This window comes from Pleurodeles waltl, chromosome 8 (genome assembly GCF_031143425.1).
Source record: "Pleurodeles waltl isolate 20211129_DDA chromosome 8, aPleWal1.hap1.20221129, whole genome shotgun sequence".
Taxonomy (NCBI): domain Eukaryota; kingdom Metazoa; phylum Chordata; class Amphibia; order Caudata; family Salamandridae; genus Pleurodeles; species Pleurodeles waltl.
In genome coordinates this window covers 77,936,446-77,954,087 of record NC_090447.1, presented here as the reverse complement: position 1 = coordinate 77,954,087, position 17,642 = coordinate 77,936,446, and the positions used below count along the sequence as shown (strand labels likewise).

The 17,642-nt window shown below is 44.7% G+C and overlaps 1 protein-coding gene across 3 annotated transcripts in view; it reads right to left on the bottom strand.

Annotated features, from left to right (window-relative positions):
• The window catches only part of ARAP1 (ArfGAP with RhoGAP domain, ankyrin repeat and PH domain 1), a 720,258-nt gene extending 703,031 nt beyond the window's left edge, over positions 1 to 17,227 (bottom strand). The window contains exon 1 of one of the 3 annotated variants that reach the window (XM_069203774.1): positions 17,210 to 17,227. The gene's annotated coding sequence lies outside the window, so the exon portion shown is untranslated. Of the gene's footprint in view, positions 1 to 16,926; positions 17,056 to 17,209 lie in introns of those variants that run through there. The other 2 variants (XM_069203773.1, XM_069203771.1) reach the window with 2 other exon arrangements.
• Between the last annotated feature and the right edge of the window lie 415 nt (positions 17,228 to 17,642).

Genomic DNA, 17,642 nt, shown 5'->3' with positions numbered 1-17,642 from the left:
GCCCAATTCATTATTGGGTATTTTGCAGGTAAAGCAACAAGGCTTTGAAAGGCCAGTGTGAAGCATTGCATAAAGCAAACAGAGGGTTGAACAACTATGAATGGACCTCGGCTGGGCCACTGGGCTCCATGGGAAAGGCTGGGACCACCTGCCGTAGCCGGGCCTGGTTCCAGATTTTGGGCGCTTGTTGAGAAAAATTCAGTTTCGTCCGCTGACATATTTAGAGATTGGAGCAGTGCATTTCTGGAGGTTCCCGGTCAATGGTAAACATGCTAGCCCACCCCCTGCAGGTAGGGGAGAGTACTACCAAATGTATCCTGACTCTGAGACAGTTAGTGAAGTTTGTTCTGCAGGGGGTCGAAAGGGATCCTCGTTTTAGGCTGGCAGCTAGTCCCGAAGCTCAGACTTGAACTCTGGAAGGCTGGAGGACATGTTCTATTAAGCATAAAAGACTCTAGGCGCTGTAGGTCCTAAACTTCATAACAAACTAAAAACAGGCTTAAAATTGAGGAAGATTCTACTTGGACAGTTACTGATTAAAAAGCCTTGTTTTCAACAATTTCCTTAAAAGTGTAAGGCAAAAATAAAAGGCAGAGAATTCCAGATCTTAGTCACAGGGATGGAAAAAGCTCAATCACTGTTAAAGAGGAGTCTGGTTTAAGACAGAGGCAACTGGTCTGAAGAAAGTACAACTCTAAATTAAATTTACTATGACAATTTCAAAGTAAATAGAGCAGGGGCACTCTAATAAATAGCTTTGAGAAAACATAACCATGTATTCCTGTTGTGTTACACATTAGTGCCTCCTTGCACGTGCACATCACAAGTCGAATATATATTTAATAATCAAATCAGTTTTATATTGACCTTAAGTACTCATCACCCTTAACATGCATTCTGAGGTTTAATTGAGGCAGTGCATTTCCTGCATCTCGTAGTAATGTGTAATCTCATTTTCAACTTTGGCAAACAGAAGCGTGAATTTAGAAAAATAATGAAATCAACAGTATGTTTATGCATCTTTATCTGCAACTCAGGGACTTCTCGCATTCTCCCCACGAGAAGATGTTGCCTCCTGCTCATTAGATAGTTTCGTTGAAGTAACAGTTTCCATCACTTGAGGATGATGCTCCATAGAATTGTATTGAGAGAAAGAGTATAAGAATCATTCAAAACCCATGCATATTAGCATTACATGCAACAACTGGCTTATTGAGCTAGAGCTCTGGTTGGTTGAAATGACAACTGTCGCATTATGGTGACTTGTGCCCTTTTGCTATTTTTGCATTTGAAAAATTTTAGACTTTTAGGTGTTGTGTTCTGTTTTATCAAGCTTTTGAAGACAACTCTACTAGGAAGAGTCAGCCAATGAAGGGATATCAATCCCAGAGTAATATGGTTGCATTGGGAAGACACTGCAAGATGGCTGCTGCATTATTGTGCTGTTTGCATTTCTCAGGCACACTATCACCCGCAAGGGTATCCTGGCTCTGGCACTTACTGGAGACACTGAAATAGTTTGGTGGGTAAAGCTCAGTGCTTTATTTGTAAAATGATAAGCGCCGGTGCTCAAAGCGCTGCTCAGACACCCGCGGCTGGCGCTATAAAATGTCAGAGCGCAAATAGCAAGGGTGCGCAGTCCCGAATCCACTTCAGGCCTCTTCAATTAACTGGAGGCACTCCCTGCCCCGTTATCGCTCTCTTAGAGGTGTCTGCTTTCTCCTTTGGTGGCCCATTTTCTGTATTTCTCTTCCTCTATTTTTTCGTTTTGTTTGTTTTTTCCTACGTTGGTCTCTGCAAAAGTCTGATGTGGAGAAATAAGTGCCGGTGCCCCCCCTCCAGCAACCACCAGCTCAAACTAGGCACTGGTGAACTAGATAAATCACCCTGAGATAACCCAGTCTACACTGGACCAGGGCATTGGCAACTGGCAAATGGAGATGGGAGTCTAGGAATGGAAAGTTTACTTTCAGAAACCTAAAAGGAATTAAATGGGTTGAGACTCAAGAGATTAGGATGAGTGCAGGAAGATACCAAGGATTCTTACAGTTTTGGCAGGGGCACGGCACGGACCCACAACTGAAGGCCAACGGGTATTAAACCACTGTTCCAGTTTAGCAGGAGAATATAAGGCTTCTGTTTTTGATGGCTTCCATTTTAGAAAGTTGGCAAGCATCCATCATCAGGTAATTGCCAAGCAGTTTCTATGTTTGAATCGATTATCACTGAAAGGAGGACATATTTGAGACTAAAAAATGGTAAATATGATTTGCGTAATACCTGCTTTCATTCATAATTGTAGCAATGTGGCAACACTCTTGCTGTCTGCAGCCTGTGTGGATCTAATTCCGAAAAAACAACTTGCGCCAGGTTGTGATTTGATCTAAACCCTGCTCAAAAGACATTGAGTAGGACCTTTTTTTTTCAAAGAAATAATGTAACTCAGCAGAAGGCAATTTCTACTAACAATTTGTCTACATACCGAAGAAGGAAGAACAGCCAAAAATAGCTTGTATCCTCCAGACCATCTTCAAAAAAAGTTTCACCAATGTGTGCTTACCCTCTACAGAGACTATGGCCCTCATTTTGACTTTGGCGGTCTATTCGGCAGACTGCCAAAGCCAAATTTGCCACTAGACCACTAGTGCTGGCGGTCTGCAGACTGCCATACTACGACTGCTGTCAGCCATCCGTCATAATTAAGGCTGAAAGTCGCCAGCAGTCGTGCTGGGGGTCAGCAGTGCAGAGGCAGTTCCATCGCCGGCTCCGCCACGCCAACAGGACTCCACCTGCCATATCACGTTCTGTGATACGGTCTGGCGGTGTCCTGATGGCAGGATGCTGCTGGCGGTGGAAGCGCCGGACCGCGTTCCCTCCTGGACAACCCCCTTGATGGACAATGTAAGTGGATCGTCGGGGAGAGGAGGGAGGGGTGTCTGTGGGGCATGTGTGAGTGCGTGTGTGCGATTGTTGTGAATGTGGGGGGTGTCTGCATGAGTGTTGCGTGGGGAGGGGGTGAGTGCGTGTATGCAGTGTTGGGGGGAAGAGGCGAGTGCGTGTATGTAGTGTTGGGGGGTATGTATGCATGTGCGGGGCCTAGGGGGAGTGAATGCGTGCATGTATGTGGATGTTTGAGCATGAATGGGTGTGCGTGGGTGTGAATGAAGGGGGGTGGGAGGGTGCGTGCATGTGTGCAGGGGGTGTTGGGGGATTCATGGAGGTGCGTGGATGTGGGGTGGGGGTGCGTTTGCCGGCAACAGGGATGGAAATTCCTGTCGTTAGGTGCATGACCGCCAGGCTTTTCGTGGTGTGCCACCTCGTAATGTGGCAGGCAGCATATGGGCTGGCTCACCGCCGGCCACGAAGGTGCGACTGCACCGGTGGGCCAAGCGGTGTTGTGGCGGTCAGACTTGAGCCAGACCCCGCAACTTCAAATGCGTTGGTCTTTACCGCCGGCTCCGCAGCAGTAAGACCGCCGCCTCGAGGCTGGCGGTCTCTTGATCGCCAGCCTTGTAATGAGGGCCTATAACCCAGGAAATAGGCCTACCAAAAAGTTGCAAAAGGTCATCTATTATAGGGTGGCAGAGGTTTGATGTCCATTCAAATGCTACAACTCAGAGCTAATGGGCAAAGTTGAAGAGGCTGCTGTTAAGCTGATTAAGAGGGGAAATTGTCCCAATGTCATTTTGTTATTATGGGATGACCCACTTTTTCACTGTTTAAGTAGACGCCATGATTGTAGCTAACCATTAGGTGCGTTAAGACTATTAGAGCAAAGATGTAGTATGAGGTCAGAGAGTTTTTTAGGTTAAGGCTCTTCAAGGAAACTTAGGCCTTTGAACGTGGCCGATTACTGATTGTGAGCCCTGTGGGTGTTGTCGAACAAGTGAAGGCAGCTCTCTGAAGGTTACAAGGATGAGCCTGTAAATGCTAAACAAAAGGAGGAAATAGGGAACCCATAAACACTCCATTAGATAACAATTAGACCAGGCTTCTCCAATAAGTAGCTCATGAGCTCTCCAGCTACCTTTGAGTATCTCTACTATGTGCAGCCCAGCCTATTAAATTAGAAACTTTTGTTTGCTTGAATTAATATATGTATACAAACATTTTAAAGTGTGTATTTAATCTGAAAATGTGTGTATTTTCAGAACACAAAATTTCAAAAATCTTTAAATCCTGCTATTTAAATATTAACTTATGCAGTCTTGGGAGACTTAATAATAATATTATTACCTTGGTGCCATGGGGCATTACAGCTGGGGCTATTATGATTATCCTTGTGGAGGCATTCCAAATTGACTAAGCCTTTTTTAACATTACTTCTGGCAATCCTGCACTGAGATGATCACGCCTGGTAATCTTGCATGGCTGGCCACTAATGGAATATTGTCTGATGTGTACATCACTAATAATATTCATAGCTGGGGATGATGATGATGATTTTCATTGAACATAAGTAGCTCTTGTTAGTGGAAAGGTTGGAGGCCCCTGAATTAGATCTTATAGTCAGTCACACTGATCTAGGACTCATGGCACAATGCAAATCTCTGTGCACTTATTTCATTGGTACAAACTACACTAACATTTTGTGTAACTATGCCAATACTGTGTTCTGTGTCAACATTCTGTGTGACAATGACAATACTGTGTGGCAGTGAAATGGGACGACACCTCAACATCCTGGAGCATTAACGTCAAGGCAATAGCCTGTGTATTTATGGCAATGCTATCATGTATGACGGTAAACTACAGCACTGGTGTCAATACTGCGTGACTTGACAGCATTATGTGGTATAAGGGGAACTCCTGATTATCATGGCAATAATTTGTGCCCGCTACAGGAGTCACCATCATCTTCTAGGATGCCATAAGCTGAAACGCTTCCATGGACACATCCACCAGCAACATGGAACTCCTGACGTTCAAACCTCATCTACAGACCACCAGGACTATACACCAGCTTCACCAACATCATTGCAGATTTCGTTGCTCCTCTCATCCTCAATTCTAGTATGTCCTTGGAGACCTCAACTTCAACCTGGAAGACTGCACCAACCCGAAGTCAACAGCACTACCAGAAAAGCTAGGAACCCTTGGCCTCACCTATGCTTAAATAGACCCCCACACACTCCTCCTTCTGGGCCAAATTTTCATCTCCTTTGACAACCTCTCGATTGGCAAGCCCACACTGGTCACTTGTATGGACCATGCCCTCATCAAGTTTAGCTTTCCCGTCCCACACCATCACAGACCGAACACTGTCAGACCTGCTCACTAATACTGGAATAACATCCCAGGGGATGACTGGACTACTCACCACCCAGCAGCAGCATATCCATCAATACTTCAACAACTGGATCACCATCTGTGCCACCCCCCTGCCTCCCCCACACATAGGCAAAGCAAAGTTAAAAGAGCCAGGCCTCAAGCCAATTAGAACTCAGGATGATGAAGTGCGACTGCAAACAACTGGAGCTCAGATGACGAATGAGCCAAGACAGTGCAGACAAAAACACTATCAAATCCGCCTCGAGATGCTACCACTGATAGATACGGTACACTAAACATATCGCTCCTGCAGACCACATCAATGCCTGCTCCAACAGCAGCAAAGAGATCTTTGTCATTGTGAAAGATTTCTTCCCAGCAACAGTGGCCTCCAACACCATCACCCCATACAGAAACTAAGTAACAGGCTTTCAGAATTATTTTGCAGCAAGCTCAACCCCATATACAGAAACTTCGACCCTTAACCGGAATCAGGATACCTCACTACATGACTGCTTGTCTCAACTAGGGCATTGACCATGGCCACATGGCCCACCATCCCCTCAGATGGAACTGACATCTCCGCAGCATTCAACACAGCCTCCACCCCATCCTCGTCCGTCGCCTGCACATGATCGGAATCCAAGGACCCGCCATCCAATGGATTTGCTTTTTCCTGCCTGGCAGGACAAAGACAGTCAGGCTGGCCCCCTACTCCTTGGATGCTTACAATCTCATCTGTGGAATACCGCATGAATCCTCACTCAGCTCTACCATTATCAATGATCCCTCTGGCTAACGTAATCCACACCCATGACTTTGACGCCCTTTCCTATACTGACACTCAACTCATACTCTCCCTCTTGAACAAGACTCCCAACACCTGGAACAAATTCATCGTCTGCATGACCTAAGCCGCCAACTGAGTGAAGATCAGCTTTCTGAAACTCAACATAGACAATACAGAAATCAAGATCTTAGACATCGCCGTAGGACTCCACCGGGTGGCCAGCTGAACTAGGACGCACCCCCAGCATAGACGCCAAGAACAACAAGATTGGTATCACTAGCAATCTCATCATGACTGCCCAATTCAATACTGTTACATCTTCCCACTTCACACCCTGAAGATGCTGAGGAAGATCTTCAATTTGCCCCTGAGCATCACCCACAAACCTTTCACCCACTCCCTTGTTACTAGCAAGCTGAACTACGGGAACACTCTAAACCAGAGGTCTTCAAACTGGGGGGCGGGCCCCCCTAGGGGGGCCTCAAGTGATCCCAGGGGGGGGCGCCAGACTCTGGCCAAAAGCAGCATTATACAGATAACAGGCCTTTGTTTTAGGCAGAAGCATGTTATTGGATTTTTTAAAAGGTAACGGTACTTAACTGCAATGTTTAAATAGGTCTAGACATATTTAAACATTGCCATCTTTATAAATGAATTGTGAAAAATTATATGGGGGCCCAATTAATTTTATTTTTGAACTGGGGGGGCGTGACATTAAAAGGTTTGGAGACCTCTGCTCTAAACTCTGGGATCAGCAACCAACTCAATTGCCAACTGCAAACCATCCAGAACAAGGCAGCTAAAATCCACTCTCAACCCTCAATGCAGTACACCATACCCCAAGGAGCTCCACTGAATTCCCAGACAAGTGTGCACAAATCAAACTTCTCATTCACACCTTCAAAGCACAACACATCACCGGCCCAAACTACCTCAAAAGCTGCATTTCCTTTCACAAACCAGCCAGACACCTCTGTTCGATGCACTGCTACTTGCACACATCACCCGCATATGCAGAGCCAGCAGTCCGGCCTTTTACTAAATTGCTTCTAACACGTGGAACGACCTTCAGATACACACCAGAGCATCCTCATCCTCACTCCTTGAGTTCCACAAGAAGCTAAAGACCAGGCTGTCGCACCTTAGGCGCGGCCACACCTCCCCAGTACCAAGATATTACCAATATTGTATGCCAGGTCACTGGAAGCACACAACAATGGAGGACGAAATTACCAGAAATAATTTACTAAATTATGCAGCAAAAAGAGCAAAAGTATGCAGTAAACAAAGGCAAATTATGAGGCCAATGTGTAGAAAGGTAACTTGTTTTGGCACATTCTGTGGTATTATTATGTAGCTATTTTGACACACAGATACCAAAGGCATTCCAATGCATCAACCCCTTTGCTGCCAGGCCTTATCCCCCTCAGGTGCCATGTCTTTTTTTGGCTATTTGGGGCAGTTCTCGCTTAGGCCCTAATAACTTTTTGTCCACATAAGTTACTCAAGCCAAATTTGCATCCTTTTTTCCAACATCCTAGGGATTCTAGAGGTACCCAGAGTTTGTGGGTTCCCGTAGAGAAGATCAAGAAATTAGCCAAAAAACAGTGAAAAATTTTTTTAAAAAAAAAATGGGGAAAAAGGGCTGCAAAAGAAGGCTCGTGGCAATCCCTGAAAATGGCATCAACAAAGAGTTTGCAGTGCTACAATCACCATCGTCCCAGCTTTCAGGAACAAGAAGACTTGAATCCGAAAACCACATTTTTCAACATAATTTTGGCATTTTACTGAGACATACCCCATTTTTACTATATTTTGTGCTTTTTGCCTCCTTCCAGTTAGTGACAGAAATGGGTGTGAAACCAATGCTGGATCCCAGACAGCTAAACATTTCAGATAAGTAGACAAAATTCTGAATTCAGCAAGGGGTCATTTGTGTAGATCCTACAAGGTTTTCCTACAGAAAATAACAGCTGAAATAAAAAAATATTGAAATTGAGGTGAACAAAAACTGCCATTTTCTCCATGTTATACTCTGTAACTTTTTCCTGCAATGTCAGATTTTTTAAAGCACTATACCGTTACGTCTGCTGGACTCTTCTGGTTGCGGGGATATATAGGGCTTGTAGGTTCATCAAGAACCCTAGGTACCCAGAGCCAATAAATGAGCTGCACCTTGCAATGGGTTTTCATTCTATACCGGGTATACAGCAATTCATTTGCTGAAACATAAAGAGTGAAAAATAGTTATCAAGAAAACCTTTGTATTTCCAAAAGGGGCACAAGATAAGGTGTTGAGAAGCAGTGGTTAGTTGCACATCTCTGAATTCCAGGGTGCCCATACTAGCATGTGAATTACAGGGAATTTCTCAAATATATGTCTTTTTTACACACTGTCTTACATTTGGGAGGAAAAAGTGTAGAAAAAGACAAGGGGCAATAACACTTGTTTTGCTATTCTGTCTTCCCCAAAGTCTTCCGATAAAAATGGTACCTCACTTTTGTGGGTAGGCCTAATGCTCGCGGCAGGAAACGCAACATGGACACATCACATTTTTACATTGAAATCAGATGTGCTTTTTTCAAAGTGCCTAGCTTTGGATTTTGGCCTCTAGCTCAGGTGGCACCTAGGGAAACCTACAAACCTGTGCATTTTTTAAAACTAGACACCAAGGGGAATCCAAGATGGGGTGACTTGTGGGGCTCTCACTAGGTTCTGTTACCCAGAATCCTTTACAAACCTCGAAAAACACACTTTTTCCTCACATTTTGGTGATAGAAAGTTCTGGCATCTAAGAGGAGCCACACATTTCCTTCCACCCAGCATTCCCCTAAGTCTCCTGATAAAAATGGTACCTCACTTGTGTGGGTAGGCCTAGTGCCAGCGACAGGAAATGCTCCAAAACACTATGGCGACACATCAAAATGATCAAATACAAAACTACCTTTTTTGGCGGGGGCATCTGCGTTTTTGGTCCTGGGCTCAGCAGCCATATAGGGAAACCTACCAAACCCAAACATTTCTGAAAACTAGACACCAGAGGGAGTCCAGGGAGGTGTGACTTGCGTGGATCCCCATTGTCTTACCCATAATCAAATTTTTCCCACAATTCTGTGTGGGATCACCGCATTGGGACAAATTTCCTATCACCCAACGTTCCCCTCAGTCTACCGGTAAAAATTATACCTCAAGAGCCTGTGACAGGGAAGAGCCAAAAACATGTAGAAATTGAGGGGGAACCAAAGCGGATCCAAAAGGGCAGTTTGAAAAAAACAAACATTTTTAGGCGGACAAGTGGGGCAGAATTTTTATCGGTATAGATGCAACAATGTTGGGTGGTAGAAATGCCTTGGATTCCTGCAGATTCCGGAAAGTTCGATCACAAAAATGTCGGAAAAATGTGTGATTTCCAGCAAAGTTGGAGGTTTGCAGGGCATTGTGGGTAAGAAAATGGTGCAGGGTGCATGTGAAGCACAACACCCTGGACTCACACAGATGTTTAGTTTTCAGCTGTGTCTAGGTCTTGTGGATTTTTCTACATGGCAGCGTCCCAAAGTCTAAAAAGTGCAGCCCTCACCATTCCAAGTGGGACGATTCTCTCATGGCCCAAATGTAAAACCAAAACCCAAAATAATCAAAAGTCCTCTAGCTTGCCGTGGGATAAGATGTTTTAGTGTGCAGGGGAGAGAGCTGAAAGACTGTTACCCCTTTGAGTTGGGGTGGGAGTATAACCATGCCCATACTGGTTGGTAGCCATCCATCCCACTTTTTTTTATTTTATTATTCCTTGGCATCTAGTAGGCTTTCTGCCCCCCAGGGAGTGGATCGGGGGTAATTGCCCTATCTGTCCACCGGTGAGCAGAACAACTTTTGCCCCATTTATTTGGGGTGGAGGTATGGCCATACCCCCAACCCCTTTTTTTGAAAAACAAATCTTCCCTGTTCTCTGGTGGGCTTTCTGCCCCTCTTGGGGGCTGATGAGCCTTCCAAAAATAGGCCGATCTGCCCCCAAAGGGGGAAGATATGGCCAACAGTAATGTGCCCCATGGGGAACGACCCTTGCCCAAGGAGCTGCCCCCCCTAAACAAAACACACACATACACACACAAATCCCTGGTGCCTAAGTGGTTTCTGCTCCCCGAGGGCAGATCGGCCTAAAAGAAATAGGCCGATCTGCCTCCAAGGGGGCAAAAATGGCCTAAAATAAATTCTGCCTCCCCCCCAGGGGAACGACTCTTGCCTATGGGGTTGCTCCCCTTGCGTGAAATTGATGCAAACAAATAAAAATCCCTGGTGTCTAGTGGTTTCTGCCCCCCTTAGGTGCAGATTGGCCTAATAAAAATAGGCCGATCTGCCCCCAAGAGGGATAGAAATGGCCTAATATAAAATTGTCCCCCAGGGGAGCGACCCTTGGCTAAGGGGTCGCTCCCCATCTGTAAAAAAAAAAAAAAAAAAAACCCTTGTGCCTAGTGGTTTCTGCCCTCAAGGGGGAAGCAAAAATGGCCCAAAACAAATTTGCCACCCCAGGGGAGCGACCCTTGCCTAAGTGGTTGCTCCCCTCGTGTGAAATTGACAAAAAAAATATTCCTGTTGTCTAGTGGTTTTTGCAGATTGGCCTAATAAAAATAGACCGATCTGCCCCCAAGGGGGACAGAAAAGGCCTACAAAGATTTTCCCCCCAGGGGAGCGACCCTTGCTTAAGGGGTGGCTCCCCACCTCTAAAAAAATTAATAAAAATAAATAAATAATAAAAATTATCCCTGGTGCCTAGAGGTTTCTGCCCCCCCTGGGGACAGATCGACCTAAATACAATAGGCTGATCTGCCCCCAAGGGGGCCAGAAGTGGCCTAAAACAAATTTGCCCCTCCCCAGGGTAGAGACCCTTGCCTAAGGGGACGCTTCCCTTGCGTGAAATTGAAAAAAAAAAATCCCTGGTGTCGAGTGGTTTCTGTCTCCCTTGAGGGTAGATTGGCCTAATAAAAATAAGCCGATCTGCCCCCAAGGGGGCAGAAATGGCCTCAAGACATTTTTCCACCTCCAGGGGAGTGACCCTTACCTAAGGGGTCGCTCGCCCGCGTCTAAAAAAACAAAAAATAAAAATAAAAAATGATCCCTGGTGCCTAGAGGTTTCTTGCCTAAGGGTTCGCCCCGCACGTATAAAAAAATAGTAAACCAAAAAAAAAAATGATCCCTAGCGTCTAGAGGTTTCTGCCCCTCTGAGGGCAGATCAGCCTAATAACAATAGGCCGGAAAAGGCCTTAAGAAAAAATGCCCCCCAGGGGAGCGACCCTTGCCCAAGGGGTCGCTCCCCTTTATTGTAAATATTTTTTTTTAAAAACATCCCTGGTGTCTAGTCTGCATTTCGGATGTAACCGTTACGTCCCAGGCACCCGAGGGGTTAAAATAAATGTTTCTTAAGAAAGTAAGCCATACAAGTTCTGCATACCCTATCAAAAATGATATTCACCGAAAATTCATGATTTTGGCTTGCTTGGAAACATGGGAATACCTTTTATTAGCCTTGATGTTTTCACTTCCGGTAGTAAAATACATTGTTTAAAACGTATTAAGCATTGCACTCGGCAGAAAACTGTCCAAATATACTCACTTCTTGTAACAAGCATTTGCAATGCAATGGGCCTTGCATTTGCTCGAGTGAGAGCTGTTAACGTTGTAAATTCCTAACTGGAATTTTCTTGCCACATAAATTGAAAATGAAAAGTAAAACATTAATTGACATAAGCGAGTCGATTAAAAGCGCCACGGCCGCCACAAGTGTGAGTGCGAAGGAGCGACACAAACGGAAAAAGAAGTTCGCTCGCAGTCAAACGTATCAGCAGATGTGCAATTATCCATGTAACAGGGTCAATGGCCAAGGCGATAACAAAACCGCCCCAAGCAGGGATAAACATAAAGCATTTACCTATGATGATAAAGGATTTCTGAAAGGCAGTCCCATGAACGAGTGATAGTGATAGTGATGGGCGTGCGGTGGGCGTGGTTAAAAGCCCACAGATACATTACAACAGGCCAGAGCGCTCGAACTAAAAAGGGAGGTGCCTCATTTACCCAGCTATTTCCTAAAACTAGTTTTTAGTTTCAGGTTCACTTTCTTTTCACACCACGGGCCGTATCTCACTAAGAAACATCGCTGTATAGTATACTCCATGTATATTAGTTACATGTTTCACCAGAAGGCACTTAGATATAGACGTAGGTAACGCCTAAAACTAGAAAACAAAAACAAAAACTTTATTCTTCTAAAGCCTGGCTGTCCTCATAAAACAATTGCTTATTCGAGGAAAGCGCATATGGCGAAAACATGAATTTATGTGAAAGGTAGAGCTCGTTTTCGAGAAAAAGAATGAATCAGCCTTTCCACCGTGTTTGAAGTACATTTAAAGTGCTTCGTGTTTGTATTTCCTGCCACAGAGCAATGCCTAACCACCAGTCCGTTCATTGGGTATGTTTACACAATCTGAACATCTTATCCCCTCATTAGATACCTAAACACAGCAACGAACTGCTGACGGATAACCACTTTACTTTACAGTGTTAGTTGTAAGAGTTGCTCTGTTTGTGCTAGAGTTTTTTTGTTAAAATCTGCAAACTAAGCAGCAGATGGCGAAGTAAGTGCTAAGTGCAGCACATTTATATTTACAAGGAAAATGCTGAGCCCGCTGAATGGTGCCCCTAACTGGGCATGAGGGCATGCCTACGGGCATGGATCTTTCATCTGGCTTTCAAGGCCGAGCAGTTCAGAATAGCAAACTGCTGGGGCAATGACAGCAAGGTTGTGTGGCATGGGAATATCCAACGACGGTGATTGGCCTGGGTCTCTCCTGTGCACGAATGACAACACCCACATTTATTATATGTGACTTCCCTGGCACCATCACATGGCACTTCAGGAAACAGTGTGCAAAGTGATAATTAAGTGCAAATTGTGTCAATGACTTGTGGCATATTAGTTGCCTTTTAACATAGATAACAATACCATGTGGCATGTGCAAATTCTTTGTGCGAATGGCAATCTGTGTGGTAATAAATGGGCCGCTCGGTGCTAGTAACTGAACAAGCAATGGCAAAGCCAATAGGCCTCAGATATGAGAGATCTACTGGCTTTCGCAATGTTTTTTTAACCATTTTGTACAGCAGGATTACTGCTGTGCAGCATGCGCTATGACGTAGTCAACACTGGCCACGTCATACGCTTCTTCTATGCACAACAAAACGCTGTCATTATTTGCTGTAGTCATGCAGACGTAGATTTATTGCACTATGATTGCCATTTGGTGGTGAGAGAGAGGCAGAGTGCAGTAGAAGAAAAGGCAACAGACCCAAGAAGAATAAAGAGGTACCTGAATCCCACCATGAGCAGCGGAAGGACATTATTTAGGCAAAGAATGTGTACTTGGTCCATGCTCCATAGAAGGGACAAACATGAAAAGAGTGTGAAACTTGCACACCCCCGCCAATGAGAAGCAAGGAAATGAGAGAGACGAAGAAGCCAACCAATGGTAAGTAATGGGCAAGCTCTAAATACTTTTACTTTTTTTTTGTTATGTTAACAAACATTCTTGTAAGCGACAGTGCGTGCACAGTCTCAGGCGAGATCTAAACATTATGGTGCATGACAAACTTTCTTTACAATAATTGAATTACTGCATGATATACCAATGGTCGCTGCAGCTGGTGCACTGGTATAATGACTGGCAGGAAATATTCTGTTGGGTATAGTCCGAGATCTCCCACCGTGGTTGAAGAAAGATCATCTCAAGAAGGGGTGCTCTTTCAATGTCCATCTTCAGTGACAATGACCACAGACACCAGTCTTTGGGGCTGGGGAGCAGTTCTGGAGGGTGAAGACCAGAATGCCCTATGATCTCCCTTTGGAGAAGACTCAGTCGTTCAAGGGGTGGGAGTTAGGGGCAATTCCGAAAGGTCTGTTATCCTGTCTGATTCCGCTGATCAACAAGAAAGTCAGAACAGACAATTGAATTGCAAGGTGCTACCTGAACTGTTGTGGGGGAAAGAGTACAAAGGTAGGGTCTCTCAATCAATTATCAGCACAGATTTTTGCTTGGGCAGAACAGTGGGTCCTCACATTGAAAGCAGCGTACATCAAGGGGGAGTTGAACTATTGGGGGAACAGTCTCTCGTCAGTCAACTTTCACCTACCCACTCACCAGTTCTCTCAGATACCTCTCAGGTTCGGCACCCCGTGTTTGGATCTGTTTGCCTTTCAGATCAATGTGATGGGCTCGCAGTTTTGTACGGAGACGCTCTCTCCCCGAGCATGGGCAGTGGATGCCAAATGCAATCCCTGGCCTGAGGGGTTCCTCTTTACATTCCGTCTGATTGCTCTCCATCCGAAGGTGTTATAGAAGACCAGGGGGAAGGAGGTCAGAGTTATTCTAGTGGGCCCGTTCTTGACATGACTCCCTTGGTCTTTGATTCTTCTCACTCTGTCACGGGTGGGTTTTTCATCACCCAATCACTCCACCTCCATTGCAGTCTCCTCTCCTAACGGTTCATCCACATGGCCGTCTCAATCTAACAGCTTGATTGCTGAGCAACTAGTGTTACAGAGCTTGGACAGTTCTGAATTGGCTTGGGACCTTCCGTCTTCCAAAAGAGCATCTTCCCTTCATTCATATGAGAAACATTGGAACGTGTTTCCTAAGCGGTGTGCAGAAATGTCCGCCGCTCCTATGAATACTGACCCTTTTAAAATCTTAGTTTTCTTAGGGATGGCTTTCTTAACGGCTTAGGTCCTTCAACACTGATTCCCAGTGGGCTGCACTGAGCGCAATCCATCAGTCTTCAGGAGAGGTTTCTCAAGTAGCTCCTTTGGTCTTAAGGCTGATGAGGAGTTTTTTTTTGGTTGCAGAAGCCAAAACGTCATCACCCCCTACCATCTTTGAATTTAACAGCTGGTCCCAGAGGTTTTCAGAAAGATTCCTTGAACCTCCTGAGTCAGCCTCTCTTATAAGGCTCTCAGCTGGAACTCTTTTTCTGGTCACCACTACTTTGGCTCGCAGGTTGGGCGAGGTTGGGGGTGCTAACTATTTCTCAACCTTACCTACGTTTGTTTCCGGACATGGTGGTTTTATGTTTAGACCCAGAGTTTATTCAGAAGGTGGGAACTCCATTTAATTTTTCCCCAAGAAATCATCCTTCCAGGTTTCATGATACCTCTGCCAGTTCCGTTCCATCTTCTCTGGATGGTAAACGTGCTTTGAGTATCTACCTCGATCGTACCAGCTCATCTTGCGATTAGACATCTCTAGCTCTGTAGTCAAGGGTAAGGCGCTATCCAAGGACACTGAGAAGGGGGATACGTCAACCATTACTCAAGCTTATTCTATGGAAGGGGTTCCGCTTCCTCGTGCCATTCAGGGGCGGATCAGCAGGGGTTGCCTTAGTGGAGCTTACCCTGATTAGGAGTTCCCCTAGCTCCAGTCAGCTTCACTCCCTACGTCCCTATGTTACACCTCCATTGACTCCTTACTTGTTGCGGCGAAGGGAGGAGGACTTCTAATCGGGGCAATGAAGATTATCAGTAAGTAAAAGGTTTATCACCAAAGTTTAATTCCTCCCACCAATCTCTATACATGTTTTGCTTCTTTGGTTCTCCTGCCCATTTAATAAATGTAGAAAAAAAAAATGTTCACTTTAAAGGAGAGCACAGCAGCTGCAATTTGCTACAGGGCCGCTCCTTTTTGCAAAGGTGCCTTCATGCAGCTTTTATTTATATTTTTCAGATTGCTGCTCCAAGACTACTGAACAAGATTTACAAAAAAAACGGCTTCTGCCGAATAAAACAGGCATTGGCACAATCAATTGGCTTTGCCAATGCTTGTTACAATGTTTTTTCGCAGACGTGAGATTAGACACTGCAAAGAGGCAGTTGAGATCAGCTGTAACTTGAGGTTCGAGCAAGTATTACCTGAGATTGTCAAAGTTATAAAGTAGGCACAGAATGAATACGTACGAGCCTCTGGAATGTGGAGTTTGCTGTAATACAAATTGTTTTGGAAAATGATCTGTAGGACTGAACTCCAGCAAGTAACTCGCTACTAACAAAATATCCTGTTTTGGCTTCTGTTAAAACAGGCGAAGTTGAGTGAGGGGTTTGATTTTTTTAATTTTTTTAATTACGAATACTTACATGTGTTCTGTTTCTAACATCGATTATCGTAATAATAATCTGTATGTACACATTAGCTTATTCATTTCTATTACTGGTAACATTTTATGGTAAAGTCTGAGAAGGTACCATGCTTTGGGGGCACTTCATAACCACTTTTGGGAAATCTTCTTTCTGTAATTTACCTAGTTAAAAGAAAGCTTTTTAAACACAGCCACGGTGGTAAATCACTCCCAAAAATCCCTTATGATGGCAGAACCAGTGAAAAAAACATGTGGCAGAGACTCAAAGTGCAACGACACCCGTCCACTATACGATCTGCTAAAAAAAACTGTAAGCTTAAAAAAGTAATTGAGTTTTGCAGTCAATCACTTTAAATGGCAAAATAATTTGAATAAAATACAAGCATGCTCAATATGCGTCTAAGGTATGAAAACATGAGAGATCTAGTGAAACACCTGTCACCAAAATCTATGCATGCTCGAAAAAAACTCAGCATTTTATAATTGGAACCTTGGACAACGAGGCAGCTCTTAGAAGAAGAAAAAACACCAAGAAATTAATGAGGCACAAAAAACGGTACCATCATGCAGCAAGACATTATTACTATAATACGAGTGATACAAACGCTGCAATGCAACACAAAAAAAGCAAACAGACGAGCTGCAAACGGTAGCGAGCCGGCGACAGGCTACAGGAGGAAAAACTCACGTTTCTTGGTTTAAAAGACATTATTCGCTCTCGTCTGCTAGTGCCAGCGAGCATCAGTTGTCAGCGTGGGCGAAACTTCCTTCCCCAGACCACTGAAGAAGAACAGCACGTACCATGATAACAAGGTCCCCATCTCCCACAGCCACCCCCCCCCCCCCCCCCCACAAGTGCACAATAGTGTCCCTCCCCCGCCCTCCTCTGACAATCTGCTTCATCACCCCCAAAAACATTCACAACTAAACTTGCATTTTTTTTTATAAAACAGAAAATGTGAATTACTGACCTAAGCAGCGGATAAGCAGACTGACCTTTTCCCTTGTGGCTATAGTAACGGACTAAACCAATAACGCACAGATTAGAGGGGTGGGAGGAGGAGGAAGCAGACAACAAATAAAGTTTGGGATTTCGGTATTTCATAGAGCAGATGAACAAGGGCGTGTGTGGAGCACGTGGAAGGTAACTTGTGACATTTAGTGTCAGGCGTTTTCCTTTTTATGGCTCTCTACGAAAATAACAATAACTTTTCAGCAACTTCCTACTTGAAAGCTAATGAGCTCTGCCCGGTCCCTGGCACTTTTGTCTGACAGCTCTGCAGCAAAAACTCCGCAGGCTAATTTAAAGGTACCCGCATGAGCAACAGGCGTGGGGTCCCCTTCTTTATCATGTGTAAGTTTGTTGCTCTTTGGCAGGAAGGGACTGTTTGTCAAAACTTGTAC